The sequence below is a fragment of the Petromyzon marinus genome, chromosome 23 (assembly GCF_048934315.1).
Source record: "Petromyzon marinus isolate PM22_M1 ecotype Great Lakes invasive population chromosome 23, UKy_Petmar_22M1.pri1.0, whole genome shotgun sequence".
Lineage (NCBI taxonomy): Eukaryota > Metazoa > Chordata > Hyperoartia > Petromyzontiformes > Petromyzontidae > Petromyzon > Petromyzon marinus.
In genome coordinates this window covers 13,052,501-13,057,500 of record NC_133689.1, presented here as the reverse complement: position 1 = coordinate 13,057,500, position 5,000 = coordinate 13,052,501, and the positions used below count along the sequence as shown (strand labels likewise).

The window sequence follows — 5,000 nt, the reverse complement described above, 5'->3', positions numbered from 1 at the left end:
TAGTACTTGGATGGGAGACTGCCTGGGCATACCAGGTGTTTTAGGTTTTTGCATTGTTGTATCTGGATGGGTCGCTTTTTACACTTCGACTCATCCAGTTAGTGCACCTGCCAATTTCACTTCGATATGGTGTACTGCATTGGGATCAATATTTTTTGTAAAATACTGTTTGATGCCACTCTTTCGGGGCTAAACCAGGAGCTCAGAATAAACGTTTTCACGAGCGATGACCTCCAGAAGTATAGTTGAATGTTGATTGTTTTATACATATGAGTGTTCGACAGGTCTCTGCAAGCACGGCCTACGACCATATCACCCTGAATGCGCCCGATCTCGTCTGATCTCGGAAGCTAAGCATGGTCGAGCCTGGTTAGTACTTGGATGGGAGACTGCCTGGGAATACAAGGTGTTGTAGGATTTTGCATTGTTGTATCTGGATGGGTCGCTTTTTACACTTCGACTCATCCAGTGAGTGCACCTGCCAATTTCACGTCGATATGGTGTACTGCATTGGGATCAATATTTTTTGTAATATAATGTTTGATGCCACTCTTTCGGGGCTCAACCAGGAGCTCAGAAACAGGTCCCTGCAGAGTGGGCTGGTAGGACAAGTCTCTGCGCTGTCTATTACTGATTTTATACACCCAACAGCACGAGATTTCACTTCATTAAAGTATTGAAAGGGGACGGACGGACGGACACATTAATCTATTGCAGGCTGGTACACTCAGTTTACAACTTCGTTTCTACCAGTATAAAGGTTTTTTGAGCGATGACCTCCAGAAGTATAGTTGAATGTTGATTGTTTAATACATCTGAATGTGCGACAGGTCTTTCCAAGCATGACCTACGACCATCTCACCATGAATGCGCCCGATCTCGTCTGATCTCGGAAGCTAAGCATGGTCGAGCCTGGTTAGTACTTGGATGGGAGACTGCCTGGGAATACCAGGTGTTGAAGGCTTTTGCATTGTTGTATCTGGATGGGTCGCTTTTTACACTTCGACTCATCCAGTTAGTGCACCTGCCAATTTCACGTCGATATGGTGTACTGCATTGGGATCACTATTTTTTGCAAAATACTGTTTGATGCCACTCTTTCGGGGCTAAACCAGGAGCTCAGAATAAACGTTTTCACGAGCGATGACCTCCAGGAGTATAGTTGAATGTTGATTGTTTTATACATATGAGTGTTCGACAAGTCTCTGCTAGCACGCCCTACGACCATATCACCCTGAATGCGCCCGATCTCGTCTGATCTCGGAAGCTAAGCATGGTCGAGCCTGGTTAGTACTTGGATGGGAGACTGCCTGGGAATACCAGGTGTTTTAGGTTTTTGCATTGTTGTATCTGGATGGGTCGCTTTTTACACTTCGACTCATCCAGTTAGTGCACCTGCCAATTTCACGTCGATATGGTGTACTGCATTGGGATCAATATTTTTTGTAAAATACTGTTTGATGCCACTCTTTCGGGGCTAAACCAGGAGCTCAGAATAAACGTTTTCACGAGCGATGACCTCCAGGAGTATAGTTGAATGTTGATTGTTTTATACATATGAGTGTTCGACAGGTCTCTGCAAACACGGCCTACGACCATATCACCCTGAATGCGCCCGATCTCGTCTGATCTCGGAAGCTAAGCATGGTCGAGCCTGGTTAGTACTTGGATGGGAGACTGCCTGGGAATACAAGGTGTTGTAGGATTTTGCATTGTTGTATCTGGATGGGTCGCTTTTTACACTTCGACTCATCCAGTGAGTGCACCTGCCAATTTCACGTCGATATGGTGTACTGCATTGGGATCAATATTTTTTGTAATATAATGTTTGATGCCACTCTTTCGGGGCTCAACCAGGAGCTCAGAAACAGGTCCCTGCAGAGTGGGCTGGTAGGACAAGTCTCTGCGCTGTCTATTACTGATTTTATACACCCAACAGCACGAGATTTCACTTCATTAAAGTATTGAAAGGGGACGGACGGACGGACACATTAATCTATTGCAGGCTGGTACACTCAGTTTACAACTTCGTTTCTACCAGTATAAAGGTTTTTTGAGCGATGACCTCCAGAAGTATAGTTGAATGTTGATTGTTTAATACATCTGAATGTGCGACAGGTCTTTCCAAGCATGGCCTACGACCATCTCACCATGAATGCGCCCGATCTCGTCTGATCTCGGAAGCTAAGCATGGTCGAGCCTGGTTAGTACTTGGATGGGAGACTGCCTGGGAATACCAGGTGTTGTAGGCTTTTGCATTGTTGTATCTGGATGGGTCGCTTTTTACACTTCGACTCATCCAGTTAGTGCACCTGCCAATTTCACGTCGATATGGTGTACTGCATTGGGATCAATATTTTTTGCAAAATACTGTTTGATGCCACTCTTTCGGGGCTAAACCAGGAGCTCAGAATAAACGTTTTCACGAGCGATGACCTCCAGGAGTATAGTTGAATGTTGATTGTTTTATACATATGAGTGTTCGACAGGTCTCTGCAAGCACGGCCTACGACCATATCACCCTGAATGCGCCCGATCACGTCTGATCTCGGAAGCTAAGCATGGTCGAGCCTGGTATGTAATTGGATGGGAGACTGCCTGGGAATACCAGGTGTTGTAGGATTTTGCATTGTTGTATCTGGATGGGTCGCTTTTTACACTTCGACTCATCCAGTGAGTGCACCTGCCAATTTCACGTCGATATGGTGTACTGCATTGGGATCAATATTTTTTGTAATATAATGTTTGATGCCACTCTTTCGGGGCTCAACCAGGAGCTCAGAAACAGGTCCCTGCAGAGTGGGCTGGTAGGACAAGTCTCTGCGCTGTCTATTACTGATTTTATACACCCAACAGCACGAGATTTCACTTCGTTAAAGTATTGAAAGGGGACGGACGGACGGACACATTAATCTATTGCAGGCTGGTACACTCAGTTTACAACTTCGTTTCTACCAGTATAAAGGTTTTTTGAGCGATGACCTCCAGAAGTATAGTTGAATGTTGATTTTTTAATACATCTGAATGTGCGACAGGTCTTTCCAAGCATGGCCTACGACCATCTCACCCTGAATGCGCCCGATCTTGTCTGATCTCGGAAGCTAAGCATGGTTGAGCCTGGTTAGTACTTGGATGGGAGACTGCCTGGGAATACCAGGTGTTTTAGGTTTTTGCATTGTTGTATCTGGATGGGTCGCTTTTTACACTTCGACTCATCCAGTTAGTGCACCTGCCAATTTCACGTCGATATGGTGTACTGCATTGGGATCAATATTTTTTGTAAAATACTGTTTGATGCCGCTCTTTCGGGGCTAAACCAGGAGCTCAGAATAAACGTTTTCACGAGCGATGACCTCCAGGAGTATAGTTGAATGTTGATTGTTTTATACATATGAGTGTTCGACAGGTCTCTGCAAGCACGGCCTACGACCATATCACCCTGAATGCGCCCGATCACGTCTGATCTCGGAAGCTAAGCATTGTCGAGCCTGGTATGTAATTGGATGGGAGACTGCCTGGGAATACCAGGTGTTTTAGGTTTTTGCATTGTTGTATCTGGATGGGTCGCTTTTTACACTTCGACTCATCCAGTTAGTGCACCTGCCAATTTCACGTCGATATGGTGTACTGCATTGGGATCAATATTTTTTGTAATATAATGTTTGATGCCACTCTTTCGGGGCTCAACCAGGAGCTCAGAAACAGGTCCCTGCAGAGTGGGCTGGTAGGACAAGTCTCTGCGCTGTCTATTACTGATTTTATACACCCAACAGCACGAGATTTCACTTCGTTAAAGTATTGAAAGGGGACGGACGGACGGACACATTAATCTATTGCAGGCTGGTACATTCAGTTTACAACTTCGTTTCTACCAGTATAAAGGTTTTTTGAGCGATGACCTCCAGAAGTATAGTTTAATGTTGATTTTTTAATACATCTGAATGTGCGACAGGTCTTTCCAAGCATGGCCTACGACCATCTCACCCTGAATGCGCCCGATCTTGTCTGATCTCGGAAGCTAAGCATGGTTGAGCCTGGTTAGTACTTGGATGGGAGACTGCCTGGGAATACCAGGTGTTTTAGGTTTTTGCATTGTTGTATCTGGATGGGTCGCTTTTTACACTTCGACTCATCCAGTTAGTGCACCTGCCAATTTCACGTCGATATGGTGTACTGCATTGGGATCAATATTTTTTGTAAAATACTGTTTGATGCCGCTCTTTCGGGGCTAAACCAGGAGCTCAGAATAAACGTTTTCACGAGCGATGACCTCCAGGAGTATAGTTGAATGTTGATTGTTTTATACATATGAGTGTTCGACAGGTCTCTGCAAGCACGGCCTACGACCATATCACCCTGAATGTGCCCGATCTCGTCTGATCTCGGAAGCTAAGCATGGTCGAGACTGGTTAGTACTTGGATGGGAGACTGCCTGGGAATACCAGGTGTTTTAGGTTTTTGCATTGTTGTATCTGGATGGGTCGCTTTTTACACTTCGACTCATCCAGTTAGTGCACCTGCCAATTTCATGTCGATATGGTGTACTGCATTGGGATCAATATTTTTTGTAAAATACTGTTTGATGCCACTCTTTCGGGGCTAAACCAGGAGCTCAGAATAAACGTTTTCACGATCGATGACCTCCAGGAGTATAGTTGAATATTGATTGTTTTATACATATGAGTGTTCGACAGGTCTCTGCAAACACGGCCTACGACCATATCACCCTGAATGCGCCCGATCTCGTCTGATCTCGGAAGCTAAGCATGGTCGAGCCTGGTTAGTACTTGGATGGGAGACTGCCTGGGAATACAAGGTGTTGTAGGATTTTGCATTGTTGTATCTGGATGGGTCGCTTTTTACACTTCGACTCATCCAGTGAGTGCACCTGCCAATTTCACGTCGATATGGTGTACTGCATTGGGATCAATATTTTTTGTAATATAATGTTTGATGCCACTCTTTCGGGGCTCAACCAGGAGCTCAGAAACAGGTCCCTG

General features: G+C 45.1%; 6 non-coding genes and 6 pseudogenes across 6 annotated transcripts; all 12 read left to right on the top strand.

Annotated features, from left to right (window-relative positions):
* The window catches only part of LOC142928599 (5S ribosomal RNA), a 119-nt pseudogene extending 72 nt beyond the window's left edge, over positions 1–47 (top strand).
* A 252-nt stretch (positions 48–299) lies between these two features.
* On the top strand, positions 300–418 carry LOC142927622 (5S ribosomal RNA). The gene has a single exon (XR_012944545.1). It is a non-coding gene; the product is annotated as a 5S ribosomal RNA (ribosomal RNA).
* A 427-nt stretch (positions 419–845) lies between these two features.
* Positions 846–964, top strand: LOC142926948 (5S ribosomal RNA). The gene has a single exon (XR_012943872.1). It is a non-coding gene; the product is annotated as a 5S ribosomal RNA (ribosomal RNA).
* Positions 965–1,216: 252 nt separating this feature from the next.
* Positions 1,217–1,335, top strand: LOC142927575 (5S ribosomal RNA). Its single transcript, XR_012944499.1, has one exon. It is a non-coding gene; the product is annotated as a 5S ribosomal RNA (ribosomal RNA).
* A 252-nt stretch (positions 1,336–1,587) lies between these two features.
* On the top strand, positions 1,588–1,706 carry LOC142927621 (5S ribosomal RNA). Its single transcript, XR_012944544.1, has one exon. It is a non-coding gene; the product is annotated as a 5S ribosomal RNA (ribosomal RNA).
* A 427-nt stretch (positions 1,707–2,133) lies between these two features.
* On the top strand, positions 2,134–2,252 carry LOC142928745 (5S ribosomal RNA). Its single transcript, XR_012945055.1, has one exon. It is a non-coding gene; the product is annotated as a 5S ribosomal RNA (ribosomal RNA).
* Positions 2,253–2,504: 252 nt separating this feature from the next.
* Positions 2,505–2,623, top strand: LOC142928121 (5S ribosomal RNA; annotated as a pseudogene).
* Positions 2,624–3,050: 427 nt separating this feature from the next.
* Positions 3,051–3,169, top strand: LOC142928166 (5S ribosomal RNA; annotated as a pseudogene).
* Positions 3,170–3,421: 252 nt separating this feature from the next.
* On the top strand, positions 3,422–3,540 carry LOC142928532 (5S ribosomal RNA; annotated as a pseudogene).
* Positions 3,541–3,967: 427 nt separating this feature from the next.
* LOC142928165 (5S ribosomal RNA) lies at positions 3,968–4,086 on the top strand (annotated as a pseudogene).
* A 252-nt stretch (positions 4,087–4,338) lies between these two features.
* LOC142928281 (5S ribosomal RNA) lies at positions 4,339–4,457 on the top strand (annotated as a pseudogene).
* A 252-nt stretch (positions 4,458–4,709) lies between these two features.
* LOC142927620 (5S ribosomal RNA) lies at positions 4,710–4,828 on the top strand. The gene has a single exon (XR_012944543.1). It is a non-coding gene; the product is annotated as a 5S ribosomal RNA (ribosomal RNA).
* Positions 4,829–5,000: the final 172 nt, after the last annotated feature.